The sequence below is a fragment of the Nipponia nippon genome, unplaced genomic scaffold (assembly GCF_047370975.1).
Source record: "Nipponia nippon isolate SJK-2023a ecotype South Korea unplaced genomic scaffold, ASM4737097v1 scaffold_9, whole genome shotgun sequence".
Taxonomy (NCBI): domain Eukaryota; kingdom Metazoa; phylum Chordata; class Aves; order Pelecaniformes; family Threskiornithidae; genus Nipponia; species Nipponia nippon.
Genome location: NW_028262413.1, coordinates 45,387,225 through 45,407,298, shown reverse-complemented (window position 1 = coordinate 45,407,298; position 20,074 = coordinate 45,387,225). Strand labels below are relative to the sequence as shown.

General features: G+C 43.1%; 1 protein-coding gene across 2 annotated transcripts in view; it reads left to right on the top strand.

The window, feature by feature from the left end:
* The window catches only part of ADAMTS17 (ADAM metallopeptidase with thrombospondin type 1 motif 17), a 198,066-nt gene that overhangs the window by 75,767 nt on the left and 102,225 nt on the right, over positions 1-20,074 (top strand). The window lies entirely within an intron of this gene.

Below are 20,074 nucleotides of genomic sequence, written 5' to 3'. Positions count from 1 at the left end.
CAGACAGCAATTTGCAGAATGAGATTACTGGGTACTTTCTGCAGGTGACTTTGAAGGCTTTTTAAAGCTGCCTGTAAATATCCCACGGACAGAAGAACACAAAATTGACTGGAAGAGTCACCTGCATCGTCTTAGTGCAGTTAATGAGTTAACCCAAAGGTCAGCATCCACATTCACTGCTTTCCAGGCTAAGTGTAATATGCACTTACTCATAATACTTACAAGCTTTTTTCCCTTACCATTGACATCACTCTGGTTGCACTGTGTCACAGTTAGACAGTGTAAGGTATAGAATTAGACCAGGAGTAAATTTATCCAGGGGCAAGGGCTCTATCTATGGGATTTTCAAGTACTCCTTCCTTTAGCCTCTCTGGATGGAAGGTGGGAATCCCACCATTGTTCCTTTAGTAAGAAGCTGTGCATAAGTTTTGTCTGCACCTTTACGGACTCCTATTGTTTGTGTGTCTGTTGTATCTTCCTTTCCTACAGTAACAAGTATTTGACAGCTAAGTCAGAGCCAATGTATCGTGTTCAGATTCTGGCCAATCTCATTCCATGAAAAATAATTATTTTATGGCAATCTATTTCAAAGTTGCATGGAGGATATTTAGGTTACTACCAAAAATGACAAGACGAAAATGAATCTCCTGTTCACCCTCCAGTGACACCAAAGGCAGCTGAGCCAAACCGAGGGTGGTTTCAGCAGAAATGAAGGACATTTGGTTTTGGTTTTATTTAAATTGCATGCCAAGATGTTAAACTGAGCCTAAACGTAATAACAAATTAACCTGTGGGTAATGTTAAGGGAAATTCAGCACTCATCTTTGGATGGGCCAAGAGCAGGAGGAAAAATACTTGAGCTGCAGAAAATCCAGCTGTGTAAAAGACTGAGACTGGTCTGGCCTGGTGTTTGCCAAGTTTCCCAGCAGAGCTGTCAAGCCTCCTTCTAATAATGCCTTGCAAAAAATCCACAACATAAATAGGGGATGTAATGCTTTCGGATACAGCTCTCCATCCCTGCAGAAAATAACAAACTCCATTTTCTTTTCTGAGTGCAATTTTGGTGGTAACACCATAATGTACTTTCTCTGCTGGTTTTCTTTCTTTGCCTCCATCTTGGAAGACTATTTCAAGAGGTGGGTATGAGGTGTCTAAAGGGGTTGACAGAGGTGGCTTAGGTTCAATACCCTGGAGGATTTGGACAGTGAGTGTGCTATTGTGCAGAGAATTGTCTGCTTCAGGAGAGTCATAGATCCAATTTGGGGAGAGATGGAGACCTTAAATGGACACTGCAGGTGAATAAGGACAAATGATAAAGGAGACTGCGTTTTCTAACAGATCTGCCTCAAAAGCCACTTTACTGAGAGAGAAGGTCTCTTTTCCCAAGGAACAAGTGATAGGATGAGAGGAAATGGCCTCAAGCTGTGCCAGGGCAGGTTTAGGCTGGATATTAGGAAAAACTTCTTCACCGAAAGGGTGGTCAGGCCCTGGCACAGGGAAGTGGTTGAGTCTCCATCCCTGGAGGTATTTAAAAGATGGGTAGACGTAGTGCTTAGGGACATGGTTTATTGGTGGAGCTGGCAGTGCTGGGTTAACGGTTGGACTTGATGATCTTAAAGGTCTTTTCCAACCTAAACGATTCTATGATTCTGTGATTCTAAGAGACTAGAACAGGCTCAAGCAAGAGAGACTGGGAAGAGTACTTGAGTACTGGAGGGGCTTGGAGGGTCTGTAAGAGCCAGTCTAGGGACCTAAGGTGTCTGCCTTTGGGGAATGTAGCTCTGAGAAGGCAAGTGAGCCAGTAAGGCTCCAACTGAAGGAGCTAGCTGGGTTAGGTTAGAGAAGCTGCTGGCAGGATTCTGCTGCCACAGGTGTTCTGGGGACATGTTCCAGGTTAGCCTGTTTCACAAGGAGTTGCAATTCTCTGTCACACACTGGAGCAAACCCTCCAGCCCTTCTGCCCCCTCTTCCCTTGCTTAAGCCCAGCCATAAGCACGCGTAATCAAACCCCACTGTGCCAACTCAAAACAGAGGGGAAAAAATGCCATCTGTCTCTCATCACCCCACCTGAGCGTCAAAATCATCCCTCTATACTGTCACCCACCCGTGGCCTAGTTACTTATTTCAAAGTCTGGTCAATTTACTGGTGCCTTCTGGCCTTGAAGTCAACAGGAGTCTTTTTGTTGACCTTACTAGATGTCAGACCTCTCCTTATTTGTCTGTTATTGAACTGCAACAGGGTGCTCTGAGCAGTCCTGTTTCAGCATGTCTTGTGCAAATAGAAGTATTGTTTGCACACTTTACCTACAAACTTGTAGTTTTTAAGTGACTGTGAAATGTAAGGAAACACGTTGCAGAGATGAAGACAAAGGAGCTGACATGAGCTTCAGGTTTAAAAATTAAAACCAAAGACAACTAGGTACAAGTTTCTTAATTTAAAAAAAAAAAATCCTATCAAAACTTACATCCGTACTGGCAGAAGTATAAATTTTGGAGAGCCATAATTGTGAGCTTTATTGAAGGCTGGTTTCCTTATGAGTGTAGAAAAGCTGAGATTTATTACTTCTTGCCCTAAGACTAACAAATGTCTGTGGAGATCACAAGCCCAGTTTGGCATTCACAGATAGTTTCTGATGTAGACTTTGGAAAAAGTGAATGGATTACTAATTGATGTGTCAGATTCCTAATCTGCCACTAATGTCATTTGGACTCACTGCAAAAAACACTATTATGGACAGCTGCACTGTGAAAACATGGAGACATCATTAAATAGGTTCATTAGGGTGATGCTTATAGGTCCTATAAAAGTTCATCTTCAGGTTTAACCTATAGAGTTGTTGTTGCTTCATGATGGGGTGAGTGATATACCTTTTATCTGTTGTATTTATATCTTCAAATCTGGAGAGATAATTTTGGTCCATGGGACACAAAGGACACAAAGGGAGCATCCATTTGTATTTAGATAAAATTTTTCCTACAAAGAGTCCAGGAGAAGAATTTTGCTGTTACAGAAAGGTAACAGACAGGGTAGAGACCACTGAATATATGATGAGGCTGCAAATCGTAAACTTCTTACCATACAAGACAGGACCCTCAGCAAGCCTCATTCCTTCGTTCAGCATGGTCAGTAGCGGATGTCTTTTAAAATAACACACTTTAATGTAACCACAGTTAGTTGGTTTTTCTCCAGGGATCGCTTGGTGGAGTACTGTGTTCTGACCTGCACAAAAGGGAAGACACAGAGACCACAGTGGTCCCTGAAGTCTTAAAAAATATAAGTCCAAGTTCTTCATATTATAAACAGCTTAATATGCTGAACACTTTCTTAGTCTCATCTTTCCTCAGAATAGCAGGGCAACTCCATCAGTAAGAGCTTGAAAATGCCCTACTGTTGTCAACGGGATCCTGAACGGTGCTCCCCTCCTCCTCCATGAACTGCACCAGTGTGAAGCTGATCTGAGATTCATACCCCAAAGACCACCCTGAACAACTGTGGCTTTTAGAAAAATGGTGCTACTTCCCCTTCCCCTGGTTCTCCTTTTGCCTACAGCAGTGACATTGTTACCATTTTCAAGTCATTCTCCAAAGAAAAAGGCAAATAAGTTTTTTAAACAAAAGCTGGGATTCATCCTTATATCCGTTATCCCCTAAATGAAGCGGGTGGGCTGTAGCCAGTGGTTTTTCAGGACAACAATGCCAGCTTTGTTGCCATTCCTGTTTCTTTCAACAGCCTTGGCTTTCCTGTTGTGGGATGGGGGGCAGGCTTGGGTGAGGAGGGAAGATTCCCATTCATGAGCTAGCAGAACCTGGCACTGCCTAGATGCTGAGAGAATAGCCGGAGGTGGTATGGCTGGAAGCCACGCCGTGTCAGATGCCCTTAAGAAAGTGAATCAAAATCAACTGACAATAAGCAAGATGCAGTCCGTTGCCAACAGTCTGAAACCGCATGGCCGCAAACTTGAAGCTGAAACAGATGAGGACAAAAACGAGTCCAAAGGTAGAAAGCCTATAGTGCACAAACCAAACAGCTCTGGATTTGGAATCAGACAAGAGAAGAGTTTATAACCGGCAGGTTTCTGTCCAGTATGATTATTCGCTTTAGATATTAAGTATTGATAGATGTAGCTTGGTTAAAATTACTTTAGACTGCATAATTATTTGCTGCATACTTAGTATGGCCTTTGTGGTGTGTCTCAAGCAATAGTGGTGTTGCAGGTAAGGGAAAAGCACTCTCTGGATGTTCCCTTCCGGGCCTGATATTTATGCTAATAGACTTGTGATTAAACTTACCTCCCCAATGTGTCTAGTGCGGCATCCAGCCGAGAGACTCTGTCATGCAAATAGCGGTAAGGCAGAATGTGAAAATCTTGCAGGCTGAAGGGGAATGTGTCTTGAGCAGATCCAAAAGGTACAGAATAATGCCCTCTGACAACTTACACTAGCAAAGCCAGGTCAGTGTGGGGCAGGCATACAAGCTTAATTCCTAAGAAGCAAACAGGAAATTAACAGTTCCCCTTCCCCCCTGCCCTGCAGTTTATAAAGATTTGGTCATAATGCATTTTAAAAATGAAAAGTTTCATGTGGAAGCTGAGGACCACCACAGTAAATGTGACACAGATCTGAGCAGTCAGGTAGTGCTGCAGAGTGCACGCTGTGCTGATATAAAACTGTTTCTTTTTCTTGAGCAGTCTGTTTTGTGATTCCAGTTAGTGCAGTGCTGGCAGCAATGGAGCCAGCCAGCCAAATCATGGTGGTGGTGCACGGGGAGTGGTTCTGGAGACGATATAAAAACGGAGGGACCTTTGCTACAAATTCTCTCATTTTACCCTGGGATTATAACATTTAGGTCCAGGATGTGGGAGCTGAAAAGCTGTTTTGAAAGAAAAAAACCCAACCACCCTGTCTTTTTTAGAGCAGCTTACCATAGTCTAGCCTTGAACACATGGCTGTACCGATGTAGGCAGCTGAGTGTAGTTTCTATGCTGGCAAACTTTAAACACTAACCCTCTTTTGCAAAAAAGCTCCCATCTGAGCTTCTTTTCTGCTCTGCGTTGCTCTTTTCACCATCTCCGTTGTAACGATGGCAAATACAAAGATCTCTTCATAGCATTTGTAAAGAGCTGTTTTTTATGAGCAAAGCAACCAGTAGGATCCTTGAGTGTTATGGTGCTGACAGTGAGATCAGTCGCAGAAAAGAAGGCAGACCTTGCAACTGCTGTTTGAAGTGTAGCAGAGGCGTGAGTTGGTCCCACATTTATCAGGCAGGTTCTGCCCGACCTGAATTTCTGTGGAACATTTTTCTTCATTGCTATTGCAAAAGTACACCAATTAATTGCCAGGAAGCAATCTGTCCCCAGAGTACTTCTTACCTCCCAAAAGGCATTAAAACCAACACTACTAAAGTTGCAGAATCAAACATGTCGATGCACCAAAGTCTCAGTTTCAGGGTTATCTGGACAACTTCAGTTTTAACTCTGGTCCCTCTGTTCTGTAAATGAGGCCAAACTTCTATGCATAGGGTAGTATTTCAGCACATAGTTAAAGACTCTATCTTAACACATTCCCACAGGCATCTTACTCACTCCTGTGCCTGAATGTTTTACCAGAGAGAGACCTTGCAAAGAGGTGCCAATCTTGTGGGCCTGTAGGGCAGTATCCATTTATGGGATGGTTCAGGGATGCAGCCTGTGGCTGACAGGATCTGTCTTGTGGCTGGATAAACCTCTCCAATGGCACTGCTGGCCGTTTGGATGTAGATTCTGTCTTGTGGTGGAGAGATGTGGCGCAGTTCCCTCTGCGCCTTTGTAAAACCCTGTGTGGCTGTTTTGACCATGCTGCAAAAGACAATGTGTTGGAACTCACATGTCTGCCTTTCTGGGGTTGAAAATCAAGGTCAGTTGGATCCCAAGGAGGACTGGAGCCAGAGGCAGTCCCATGTAAGCTTTACTCTAGCAAGCTCAGGTACTAGTCACTGTGTTGCTGCACCAAGGCTTCCTGAGTTGCTGGGTAGTTTGATTCAGGCAGTGACTGCCCCAGCTATATTCCACTAGTGCCAGCACTCTCCATTTTAAATCTCACAGGAGTACGTCGCTGTTCCAGTATATTGCAGTCTCAGCGTTACTGGGAGTGACTGACTGCCGTGTAGACATACCCTGAGGCTGGCCAAAAATGCTGGCAACAGTTTGTACCCACCCTGGAGCTGCTAATTTTATTTTCTGCCATTTGTGTTGTAAATCTGTTGTGGAATGTCTCTCTCTGTTCCCAGGCTCCCTTTTCTTGTTCCCCTCCTCCCAGGTTTCATTCTCCTTCCACAGATAATTGCAAGCACATTTTCACAGTCAAGTTGCCTTTCTCTGTACAACCCCAAAAGGACATAATGGAACACTGCCTATTTCATCATATATGTTTGTACATCAGAATCGCTATGATCTAGTGAAAGCAACTATTTAACAACATATTCTGCTTTTGAGAGAGAACTAGGTATAGCCTAAAATTTCAGGAGATGCTTCTTCCACGTTTGGTAACACACTGAGGGGTCTGTTTTAGACAAAAAAAATTATGATGTACCTAAGTAGCTTGATATTAGTAGCCTGACAATAGCTTTCTGAAAACTGTGTCCTAAGTTAGTCAAAAGGAAGCAGAGATCAAAGACAGATATAGATCTAAATATAATGTAAATTAAAAAAATCATTGGAGACTGCTGCAAGCATGGATAGCTTGACCTGAGGAAGAGGTAGTGATGGAGCACCACTAAACAGAAGGTGTGTTTGCCCAACATAATGCAGTGCATGATACCTAAGTAAGTTAATGTGAATCCCAGAAGTAGAATATCCCTGTTGTATTAACCTTGTCTGGGCAAGTTGTTTTTGCAACGACAGTAGGATATCACATAGAGAAAGATCGCATAAAGAAAATCACATACGAAAATCACAGAGAGAAAAAGAAGATTGGGAAGGAGAAATGGAGAGGTTCAAGTAGTGTCATGTGCCAGACTCTGGATAATAGGCCTGGTTTTGGGTGGGTTTTTTTAGTTTTATGTAAAACTGCAAGATATTTACAGGTGCGGTTATGGAACCTGCTACTCCTAGCATGGTGGTGGGATACCTTCCCTCTATCATGGATATCTTTTCTCAACGTTGTATCTCCAAGTTTGCTAGTTTATTTATGGTATTTGAATGTAACCACATTGGAACTGGGCGTGGGAATGTCCACCTCCCATTGCTTTCTGGACTCTTGTGGCAAGCATTAGTGTGGTTCTGAGCAAGGGTTTCTATGGTTTTACTCTACGCTTTGTGAAGGATGTCTGTGTAATCCCTAGTCAAGCAACATTCTCTTGCAGGCCCTCTAATTTCTTTGTTTTTGAGCATCTTGTACAGCTTTACTTAACATAATAAAACTGCACCAAACAGGCAAACGACAATCATTTATAAACTCCCAGACAACACAATTTTCGTTTAATCAATAGCTTTGTGGCTTTGCCAGCTATGTCTGTCTTTTTGAAGGCTTATTCTGCTGAGTAAGCCAAGGCCATGTTAAATAGCTGGGCCGTAGTGATTTGGCAAATCTTGCATATGCTTCCTGCTACAAGGGTTCTGGTTTTATACTTCGTTGGCTTTGCTGGCAACAGCCTTGTGCACCCAGTGACCCAAAACACAGGGACAGTACAAGTCCCCATTGTGCAGCCTCTACAGTACACACCAACACAGGAAATATTAGGTTTGCAAGTGCCATTTACCAAATAATCATCTGTTTTTATACAAGGGCAGCAATCTAGCTGAAATATTTACTTTTCCACTAGCAGTTGGGTTCCAATAGCCTATATAACCCATGCTGTCTGCCTGGCCTGCTGAGTTCAACAGGTTCCAGGTGAAAATGACTGCAGAGCTGGGAAAGGTGATAAATCCCAGACTGTCACTTGGAAAAGCCTTCGGTAGTAATTCAGCAGCAGCAACACCAGTGGAAATGTTGTTGCCTCTAAAAATGTGGTTCCCTTTACTGTTATGTCAGTGGAAGGCTGCGCTGTAGTGGAACAAGATTGGCTGCCTCTTGGCCAACAGTTATGTTGGGGAATAAAATTCAGCAAAAAGAGTTTACTAGACAAATGAAATAAACAGGCCTTCTTTGTTCTCGCTGATCCCTTTCCACTTGCAAAATCCTCCCTACATCAGACACCGGGTCTCTTTCCATTACTGGATCCAACCCAGCAGGGAGTTTTGTCATCTATGTCTTTACTTGAACCCTAGTTTCCGAAAAAGAGAAGCATAATCCAGTTTTCTCAATTTTCTGCTTTTGTTCTTGTTTAGGTAAAACAAATCAAAGTAAAAGGACTCTGATCGTAATGGTTTGTTCTCACTTGCTTGGAAAGTTTCCTTCCTGCTGGGCTGTAATTAGCTTAGGTATTTTTTCCTATACCTTCTTTCTCTGCTCCAAGGTCCACTGAGACACTCATTTTGTATGCCAGATCTTATCCATATATGGGACAGTTGGACCTTTCAGAAATTTCTAATGCCCACCCTCTGGTAGCTGCCTCTCACCTGCCAGTGAGAGTCCAAAGCCTGCCTGTCTTTTCCACCTGCTGCCTGCTGGGCTCCCTTCCTACCACCCGGTTGTTTGCAAGCATCACTCCGGAGATAGCTAATGAAGTGGCAGGTTTTAAATAGTCATGTTAATTATACACATGAAAACTAGACATGATAAAGAAATGCTCCCCAGAAGCAGTTTGCTTCTTAGTTTAGGTAGTCTTTATACTTAGGAAAAGTATCTTTCCTTCAAAGGAAAACCCCAGCTTCCTTTCTTCCTCTAGAACACACAACCGCTATCACCTTTCAATGAGTAAATTCTTTCCTTTCTAGCACCTCCTTTATCTCAAGTAAAGCTGCTTGCTATGTAACGTGGGATAGGTTTAGCCCAAGAGGGCAGAACTCTTCCCTAGTATCCATCATGAGCCACCGTGGTCATCAACGGTCAATTTTTGATAAAAATGCAGATTGCCTGGGTTTAGTAGCTTTAAAGTAATGTGGCAAACTGGGTTTTCCTACAGGAGCATTACAATAATGACTTCGTCTTCTGCTTTCCTGCTTGTGTGTGCAAGCATCAACTCCCATCTACTCATTTTAAGTGTCATCCTCTCCATTGGGCATATTTTTTTACCTCTTTCTCCATTATTTCACTCTGTTATGGATACCTTTTCACTACTAATCCAGATATGATCCTGGGGCTTCTCTCCATTCAAAGAAAAAACCCAACTTGTTTGTTTACAAAAATGTAGTCATATTTTCTTTTTATACCTTAAGTACTACAATACATACCCGCAGCTCATTTTGAATTTTTTATCGTGTTCGTTGAAGTAACCTTACCAAATTTGCCAAATGTGTTATGGCAGGCAGCACCTCTGAGTATAATGAACAGAATCACATGAGAAAAACTCCTATGCCGTCTCCAGAAAGCTGTCATCGGTTAAATGACATACATGCTGCACCTCTTATCAGCTAAAGACCCTCTAAAGAGTTATCTTCTTATGAAGATAATGTTATCTTCTTCTTATGAAGATAACAGGCTTTTTTGTTTCTCTATAATTTGTCTTCACATTAACGTGTTCAAGCCAAAGTTATTCAAAGCAAGAGTATCTCTTTTCAAGTTGCTTTTTACTTTCTTCATGCGGCATTCTTATGACAATATGAAAGCAAACTTGGCTTCATTAGCCTTGAAGTTTGTAGGCAACCAGGCACGCCCACTACCCAAAGAATTCCACTTCAGTGTTGGTCTGAACATACCATTTCCAAATTGCTTTGATACCAAGCCATAATTTGCAATGTTCCTGTTTGATATCAAGTCTCTCCCTGCTGATCAAATGAGTGAGACTAAGTGAGATAGCGTGCTGAGCTTTTAAAATCATTTATGAACAGCCAAGGCCAGATGGTTCTGGGATTATGAATTATTTTCCCAGCTGCACCATTATGAAAAATCCCAAGAGTTTAGGGAGCTGGTATATAGGAGAAGCATTACCGGAAACAAAGTTTCCGTAAGGATGGGGAGCACTCCTGAGTGATGGAAGTGGCTGTGACAAGGATACCACTGAAAATGCCATGTCCTTATAGCAAATGTCTTCAACTGAAGCAAATATCTTTGAACTACTGCAGACTGATCCATTGCTAGATTATAGCTGCAACTAACGAAATTGGTTCATGCATTTCCTGTGCAACTTTGTGTCTAGACGGTTTTTTTTCATTCTTGCAAGCAAAAGAGAGCACACAGGTTTGTTACTGTGCACTACAGTCACCTGCCGTTTGCTGAATCAGTGTAAGAGGGTCACACAGGATGGATTTCTTCTTGCACCAAATCTGCAAGCCCACAGTGATTTGCAACATAGACCAAGAAAGAAGAATAAAAGAAAGAGGCTGAAAAATATTTCTGTCTGTGAAAAGGACTTCTGCTGCTCTGGGAACCATAAAGCATGTATCCACTGGCTTGCCCGGGGACTTAAGAAGACTTGATGCTGGTAGAGTTATATATATTACAGTTACTTCACGCCTCTTTGTCTTTTGATGTTGGCCATCTCCTCATTCCCACCTCCAGGAATGGAGAATTCATCTCCCAGTGCGGGGCAGGCAGCCAGCATTCCTGACTCCTGTAGTGCATTCCCCAGGCTGCCCCGCTTCCCCCAGCGCTCGGCAGTGGGTGGCTTCCTGATGGGGTAGAGTGTGGGACATTTGTGTCACACATTTGGCAAATATGCTCCACCGTTTCTCCCTTCTCCTTGCATTTTCTTTTAAGGATGTCTCATGTTGCATCTCTTTGTTCAGGTTCGACCCCCAGTCATTAATGTAGTTGACTGGAGGCTTCCACTGGTTTCGCAGGAGTTTTAGGAAAGTGCACTCATGTGATTGCATGCAAGAGCTTCCCCTTAGGTTGGTCACACTTTGAGTGACAGACACATCAGTCCTTCTTACTGAGCTTTTGTCTTTCTTTCCTAGTGGGTGGGAAGCCCCACCCAGCTATTCCAGGGTTTTGTCTTTTTTCCGCCCTACAATTTGTATTCCCTTTTCATCTTCTGAGTAAATGCACGTTTTCTGAGGTCTCGTTCTCACCCACTTCAGGCAGTGCTGAAAGCAAACAGCTTGTTACCCTTCAGCGTGTTACTTCTGCGATGCACCAGGGTGCTTTCTGCATACAAGGAGCTACAGATGGAGCGCAGCAGCCTCTGCTCACCAGAAGAGAGAAATGAGCAGAGTCTTTCTCTGCCTACCACTGTCTCATTCATACTCACCATGCTCCTTCTGCTTTCTGAAACCAGACTGAAGCAAGTGAGAGAGAGAGAGCATTTTTTTTATGTCCAAGAAGTGGATTAAATCTTGTGGAGGGCAAGGAAACAGCTCTCAGTGCATACACTTTCATGGGGACATTACCCTTTGGCCCTCAGATAACTTTATTCTTGCTCTGGGGTAATCATGACAAGTAGCCAGTGTTTCTTCATCAATAGCTTGAGAGAAGTGATTCCCAGTAGAGAGTCACTGACGCATGTTTTACAATGGGTGTTTTCTGGCATATCTGTGTTCACCCCTTCAGTAGGAATTGTACTGTTAAAGCAATCTGTGACTCTTACTGATGCTGTTGTGTCAGGAACCTGTTGCCTCTGTGTGTTGTTGGCATGCAGCAAAGTATGTGAAAGGGTTTAGAAATGCTGAGCATCTGGGTGGATGACTGCTGTGGAGATGGGGTAGTGCTCTAGGAATGTAAAGTGGCCAGGAGTCTACATGCTGTCTGATGTTAAGGCCCATAGGAACAAAAAAGAAAGGCTGGAATGGAAGCCATTGTGAGCTTGTGAACACAAAAGACAGTGAAATTGCTACTGTAAGCGTAAGTGTGTTGAGCTCCTGATCTTGTTGGGAGGGTGTGAGGGCAGAGAAGGAGCATGTTTAGCCCTGGGCGTGTGATTGGATTCACTGCATGAACCCTTCCTGTGCCTCCATTGCCTGCTAGGTTCAGGTGAGTCCCTTCTGCATCAGCACGATCAGACCGAACCACCATGGCCACTTTTGAGTCCTTATGCAGTAGGGGAGTGGGCTGTTACAGCCATTACATGCTCACCCCTGATAAGTGGGATTTGTACCTTAGTTTGCATTTTTAAGTCTTCCTTCAGAGAGACAGGATTATGAACAGGGCAGGACCCTGCCTGTGCTGAGAGAGTTGGTACTGAATGGTTTACACTACGCTGTGTAATCACAGTCCTTTCTGAGTCTGAATGCGTACTGCTGGAGTTACTCTGGTTGACAGCTATCACATTTAGACATTTGTGTTAGATACTACATGGGACTTGGAAAGGAGTGATCATTAAGATCAGAAAGAACAAGTATGTTTTCCTGAGGTAATGCAACCTCTTCAATGCAGAGTTTCCACCGAGATTATTTGTGCATATATTGATCAACTTTAGCTTTTTCTAGGACTTTGTGTTTGGTGGAGCACTCCTTTTTCTGCCACATGGTACACTACTCTCTGCATTCTCAGAACCTGCTGATTCTTACCAGAAACACTGTGAAGCTTTTTCAGGAAAAGGTTGCTATGCTGGGACCACATCCTAGAAATTAGATGCAGCGGAGGCAGGCCATTGGAACGGTAAGTGTTCAGCTGCATCACGACTGGATTCCTCCGTCTTACCAAAAGTCTTGGAATACCTCAGGCAATGCCTGCCCTGCTGTGAATCAGCCACTCTGCAAAAGAGGCAAGGATTCTCGAGAGAGAATTGCATGAGCAAATGTCCACTGGAAAAGGTCAATAGTGTGGGCATGTGATATTATTGCTGTGGAGAAGATCATAAGATGATTCACCCTGTTCTTCATGGCCCTGGTCTAGCTTCCTTCAAACCATATAAAAGGACCATCACTGCTGTCAGTGGGGTTTGGCCAGCTCTGTTACAGGTCTCTAGGACCACGTGGGCAGCAAGCTTTTAGCTGAAATATTTGGGTGAGTAAAAGGCCACGCTGCCTGTTCCTGCCATGTCAGTCTCTCGTGTGCTATCTGTCCCTTGCGGCACAAGCTCATACTTGCTGCCTTCCAGATTCCATGGCAAAAGAACTAATTCTTTTTAAATGAAAACCATATCATAAAGGGCTGGATCTGTCATGCAGCTGGATAAACCACAGCTTTCCACACTGTTATTCACCATAGGCGTTCGTGTGTTCTCACTTGCTGTTGTTGACTTCTTGGCTGTTTGATGAGTAGATAACCATATAAAGTATCTGGTTACTTCATTATTGGAGAGTGACATAAACTTGGTCATGAAAGCAAGAGTCCAGTAGTCATGGCTCCCTTTAAATGTTGTCTCTCCTGATAAAAAAAACCCAATAGCTCAGCACCCATCCTGAACACCCCTGTTCTAAATAACATTATGTAAATAATGACCATCTTTAATTACTTCAGATGCTTTAAGTAGGGTCGTCTCCCCCTCTTCGTCACAGCTCCCCAAAGTACCTCCTGACATATTTCAGCTTCTGAAATAGTCAAGTTACATTTAAGCAACTGCGTTTACTTGTTTGAAAAGCACAAGGTGAAAAAGCCTGTTTTCAATTAAGCCAACAGTTTTAGTGACCGTTGTTTTTGTAAGAAGGTTACGCAAGCTGTTTCGTTGCCTCCTCCCCAGCTCAGCTCACCTCAGCGTGTTTCCCCAGCATTTGTTAGTTTGCCCTCCATCCAAGCCTCACTTGGACTCCCTTCTGACCCCTCTGGCTGTCTCTGCCTCTCTTCGGTTGCTTTGCAGATGCATCACCTTCCTAGGTCACTCTCTTAAACTTACTGTCCTCGTTTTGCACTGCGTCTCCTATTATAATTCCAGCTCTAATGAGCAACCCCATTTCACTTCTGCCTCTGTTATGCCTTTATTCTTAACTGGTTGGAAACCTCGTAACTTGCAAGATATCGGCATTTTATATTGAAATGTTAAACATGTTGAACCAGTTCAGAAATAGGCATCTTTCCAGTGATGCAGCTTCAATTTCAAACGTTAATAAAAATTCCTAGCATTGAACTCGATTTGGGACTGGACGGCCCACAGGCTTGATTATGTGATATACTGTCTCCCGCTTCTAAGTTGCTGGTTCAAATCCAGCCCAAGTCAGTAGCTGCTGAGAACTGTTGACGTACATTCTCTGCTTAGTGACCTATGTTGATTTGAGTTTAATGGCCATGTTTAATGTTCTCAGCTGTCAGCCACACACCCCGTATAACCTCCTTCCATACCAGCATCTTCCTTTGTGGTTGAGATTGGATGGACTATACAGACGGGACTCCCTTCTCAACCATTCATGGAGACCCAATAGGAAGTGGGAAGGGGGAGGAATTTTGTCCTTCAGTTGTGTCCTTCAAATGGATAAACAAATGGCATTTGTGCCCACAGCAAGTCCAAATAGCAGGCTTTCCGTGGGGCACTGTCGTCCTGCCCACACTGAAATACCAGAGAGGATAAATTACAGCTCCCCTTCTCCCTTCCCTCTCACACTATGCGAGGATGTTGTCTGGTCTGCCCTCCCTTTGCATTTATATTTCTCCAGTGGGGTTTAGAAAGAAATCTTGTGCTTAATCCTGGCTCTGCAGCTAATGCTAGATTACCTCTGGGTGAGTCATGGCAAGCTGGGTCACGGGGAATGACTTCTCTCATATGCTCTTTTTGAGAAGGTCAGTAGTGACGTGCAGCTCCTGGTACTGCATATAGCTCTTAGAATTCAGTGTTGCCTTGCAGAAACAGCCTTTTAGAGAACATCTGCAGGCTAAGAGCCTCCTCTTATAAACACAGGTAGAGAAAACACGCTTTCCAGCAAACAAAGATCAGCCAAGAATGTAAAAACCTTAGTGGCCCCACTGAGCTTTTCACTTGGAGCAAGAGATATCACTGCCTTCTCCTGTCCCCCCTCTGTATTTGCTCAATTCTTTAAGCCCATGTTGTTCTGCAGGGCAAGTGGCCCCAAGGAGCTCTTCGTTTTTAGCATCTTGCTGCGCTTACACAGTTGCAGCAGTTTGTGAGTTGGTCCTTCAGGAAGACTCTCCCTTGGATTTCTCTGTAGGAGACAGACCACTGTCCTCATTTCCTTCTTGGTAGCTGGACAGCCTCGCTGTCCTTTGGAGAAATGGTGACTTTGAGGTTAGTGCCAGTTGTGTGGAGAGCAATGAAGCGTGTGTCGTGCAAGAGTTTAATAAGCAGCTGGGGTGACAGCCAGGTCACCTTGGGTAGCCTTGCTAGTCCTGAGTGTCACTCGTTTCTAAAGTGAACCGGCATTCGACTCACCCTCGATTATTTGCAGACAAATGGAATGGTTTGGCTTTCACAGGGAGGCTATGGAGCAGCTCTTATTAGCAGCCAGCTGAAGTGCTTATTTGAAACAGAGGGATTGTAGAAGCTCATGGTGTTTCCACTTCTGGGTGTGGTTTTTTCAGGCTTCCCTTCTTCATGATTCTTTTTTTCACTTTCTACCCTCTTTCTGCCTTTTTCTGAAGAAAAGCTCTTCTTTTACTACTGATGGTATTTTCTATCAAACTTGCCTCTTGTCCCTACTTCATAATCTCTCCCCACCAGAGGGGGAGTTTATGATAATAATCCTGGGGATTTCTCAAGTGGTCTGTTACCAGCCACAAAGTTGCAGCTGTTGAAAAAATTTAAAGCATCTCCTAAATCAGTTTCCCCCAGCCCTTGGCCTTATAACTCAGATTTGGGGCTTTTAATAGGAAACCTATTGAGAGCCATAGAGGTTCTGATGAAGATTTGTGTACGTGACCTTAAGAACTTGGAGGTGCAATGGACAGTGCACTGAAGGCAGTAGGAGGCTTTCCACAGGCTTTGGTGCTCTTTGGCTCAGGCTTTTAAAGAATAACAGGAAACACTGGAAAACACACCAAGGGTAAACAGAACAGTTTAGTTACATTAACTGTCTAGAGGAGAAGCTCCACTAATGACCGAAACAAACAAAGCAAGTGCATTTATTTAGCATTGCTGTGGGAAAACAAATGGCTGTTAATTGCATTTAGCTAAAAAGGGTTACACAAGAAATTGGCTGGCTCAGGCCCAGAGTGTAATTCTGGCGTCCTGACCCAGTTTTGATTGCTGCGCAGACTCTGACGGAGAATAGCGTCCTGGAAAGGAGCACAGACTTCAGAGAGGCCAGGGCTTTGAGAGACTGCATACTATTTTTTATTCATAGCAATGCTACTTTAAAGTGTCGTTCTACAAAAACCAGCATCAAAGAGATCTGTTGTTGCTGCCTCCCTGTGACTCCGGATAAAACTTGCCTTGCTGTGATTGTGTTAACGGTCAGAACTCAAACTGGTCAGTCAGCTTGTTTCTGGATTCACATATGATAAGCAACAATAAATATGCTGCAGAACTCCTTCGGTGACGCCTTAGTGTCTTTGACTGATAACCAACACATTATTTATATTAGAAAAGAAGCTGGAGTGTGAAACCAGAGTCCCGTTGTGCTCACTCTGAATAAACATAGAATGAAAGGAGTTTAAGGGCTGACAGTCTAAGCTGTTCTTGCTTGCCTTTGTGGAAGCTCATTGTCTTCAGGAGGAGAATGTGGTGAACCGAAGGCTGAAATTTACCCTGTGCTTAGAATGGAGCTAGTGACTGTGGTAGCAACAGCACAAAGGGAAATTGAGTCCTGCTCCTCTGTAACGGCTCTGCTGGCTTTGCTGTGTAAAGGATAACAGGCAGCGTGTGTTTGCTGCTCCTCACAAAACGGGCAGTTATGACTTGGAGAGCACAGAGGGCAGTGGTTTTGCAGGGTATTGTGGTGAATGTGGTGCCATTTTGACATTCCTGCTTCTAATCTAAGAGCCATTCTTATCAGCTCTTTTTTCAAGATCTGTTCATGTAAGAATATAACTCCTTCCCATGGCAGAATATTTTGAGAGACTGATTATCTGCTTCTAATTCCATGTGAACTTCTGAATAGCAGGTAAGATTAGATGATCACAAAGAAAATGCAAAGTACTGAATCAGCACTTGCAGTGCTGTTTAGTACAAATGCATAATGCTCTGTCCGATTTATTTCTGTTAAAAGGAGGGGGACTATTCATTAGTGAAAAGAATCAGCATGGCATTACATTTACTATGTGTTTAGGAAAAAACGATCCCTTTGATGTAGCTGGAGACCCTTGAACTTCAGAAAAGAATGTGTTAGCATGCTAGGGTATGCCTTAGTCCTGCAGGTCATTTAATCCTTTCCTCAAGTGAGTCATTGTAAGGTAAAGTAGATGCTGGGAAAAGTTCTGTACTGCCAATTAAAACAGGCTCCAAAGGTGTTGCTGGTTTCACTCTACCAGAAACTCATCACAGAGAGGCCAGTAGAGGTTGCCTATGTACCTTGAGGCCAGATCCCAAGCTAATATAAACTGGTGTGGTTCTTTTGACTTAGCAGGGCTCCTTTGCTTTATACCAATAGCTCAGGTTCAATTCCTTTAGGCTTGCAACTTTTTAAAGAATTTCTGTGAAGAAATCAGGAATGATTCAGAAAGGTGTCGATTTCCACACGTGTAAGAATTGAATGAATTTCAGAAGAAGCCTGTAAATGACTCTGAGAGGTGAGTTCTGACACAGTCTTTATAGAGAATACGTTCTATATCTGCCTCAAACACCCCTGCAAAATCAAAGCTGAGTAATGAATGCTAGCCTCAGCATTTCTCCTAGGCAGACATCTTTCCTGAGGTCAGGTTGAAAATAAAGTTCAGGACAGGAATATACTAATTAGTAACCGTTGCCCTTGTTGTTTGCCAACAAAAAAATCCTACTTTCAACAAATTTAACAAAGAATAAATGAAGTTAATCAGAAAGCTAAGGCATTAATCTTAATTAAGGAACTCTAGGCCAAACGCTAGTCTTCTGTGGAAGAGATAAAATCAGGCAGCCTAAACCACTTTGGAAAGTCAGGAAGATGGTTTGTTTTCACCTTTTTCAAGTGGAACAGCTGAGGTGCCGACCAGGCCATTCAGGAAGCTGCCGGAATGGGAGTGCTGCCAAGTCCCTTCCCACAGAAGCCCTGACAGAGTAGAAATCTGAAGTACCCAACTTTGAGTCTCAGCACTGTGGCAGTCACAAGGCAGGCAAGCTGACAGAAATCTTGGAAACCTGCCTCCGTTCCATTAGAAAAATTAACACGATTGCTGCATGCCCACAAGCCTTCTAAACTGGCATTTTTGGGCAGGCAAACTTTCCTCTGGAAGATTTCCAGCAAGCTTACATACTTTGCTTCGTGGTACTTAGCTCTTCCTTTCCTGACTTTTAGGAATAGGAACTTTAGATGGGCTTATTTGCATTGGAGGAATACTGCTGGAACTTTCTTCCTAGCATGTGAAGAGTTTTCTCTGTGTGTAGAAACAACATGGGTAAAATATTTGGAGTGAAATCCAGGCTCCATTGAAGTCAATGGCAAAACTCCCATTCACTTCAGTGGAGCAGGAATTTCACTCTTTACTGTTTTGAAGTTAGAGTTACTAATAGACTGTTAAATTATTCCTGCATGCATCAAACAAAATGTGCTTGTTTTAATGTTTCTGCTGTGTTCAAAACCCACAAAGGTTTAAAAACAAGAATAACTATGAACTTCTGAGTCTAAAAATTATGTTAAATGTAGTTTTGCTAGAAATAATAATGTCCCTGGAGATAAACCTAAAATAATAGACTGCACCATATAATCTTCACTTTAAGCTAAAAATAGCATAGATGGTGGTTTAATCTAAGCCATAATTATCAAACTGCTGAAGCTGGTTTTGGTTCATTGCAACTAGAAATGTATGTCGTGTTTAGGCTTTGAACAGTTGAGTCCCAAAACTGGAGAGAAGCAAAGCCAAGAGCATAGTCAGAAAGCAAACAGGAGCCTCTGATTTGTAGAGAAATAGCTTGGATTAAAGAGTCCAACACCATATTTAAAGGGACTGCTCCTGGCTTGCTCAGCCCAGCCAGCTGGAGACCTAGTGAGTTCCTATTAATCTGTGTTTTCAGCCCCAAATTGGTGACTCTTATTTTGCTAGAAAGTGACACTGGCCATATGAGGCACCTTTTGTCTGAAAGCCATTTTCCATTTCATGTTGGAATCAAAGGGAGAATGTTAACCTTTCAAAATGTTATTATTCCGTACGAATTAAAAAAATTATTTTAATGATCATTTCAAAGTAGGGTGGAAAACCTTTAGCTCACTTTTGCTGCCAGGCAGCATGGTACGATGGGCTGAGTGTAGGACTGCCAGGCAGGACTTCTGACATTTCACTGATGTAGCAGGTGAATGTGGTCACATCATTTATCCCTTTGTTGCCACCATGAGGGCTGTTCACAAAGGCTTGCCTCTGGCAGAGGTGTCTCACCTTCCTATAGCGGCAACAGAGATTTACTCTGAACAGTGATTTACTGTAGCAGCTCAATGGTAGAGACTCCACTAATGATACAAGGGTCCTGAGTGGGAAGTTGGATGGAGGGTAAAGCAATACTTTTCTATTTCTGAATACTCTTTGAAATCCTCACTGAATGTATTTGAGTTCCTCCATGTATATTCATACTACACAATCTGCTGTTTGTTTAGATGGTTTGTTTTGCTGACTAGGTCACCTTCTGTTCTTGCTGAGACTGGCATGGGGCGGTCCTGGTGCTCGTTTGGACAGTGCTTGCAGAAATGGGGGCTTGATTCTGCCTCAGGCTCCTGTCTGAGTGTTGCTGTTATAGAGTCATAGACTAATTTAGGTTGGAAGGGCCACTGGAGGTCATCTGATCCAACCCACCGCTCAAAGAAGGATCAGCTTCTTTGATGAGAAGTTTGATGAGAGATTGTACAATACCACAAATTTAGAGAAATGTTTTTCCCAACAGTGGAGTTGTTCCAAATTCACACTTACACAACAAAATTGGCCTATCTCTAGTATTAATTTGTTGACCATTCTCTTTGTGATTATAGGGACCATACCCACTATATTTGGGAAAGCAATCCAAAATTTTCTACCTTTGATAGTCTAGTAGATATCCTTCCGCTGTGCTAAATCACTTCTCCAGGTTCACTTCTCGTGAACCCTCAAATCGTTGTATTTCCTGGTAGCAAAGTCC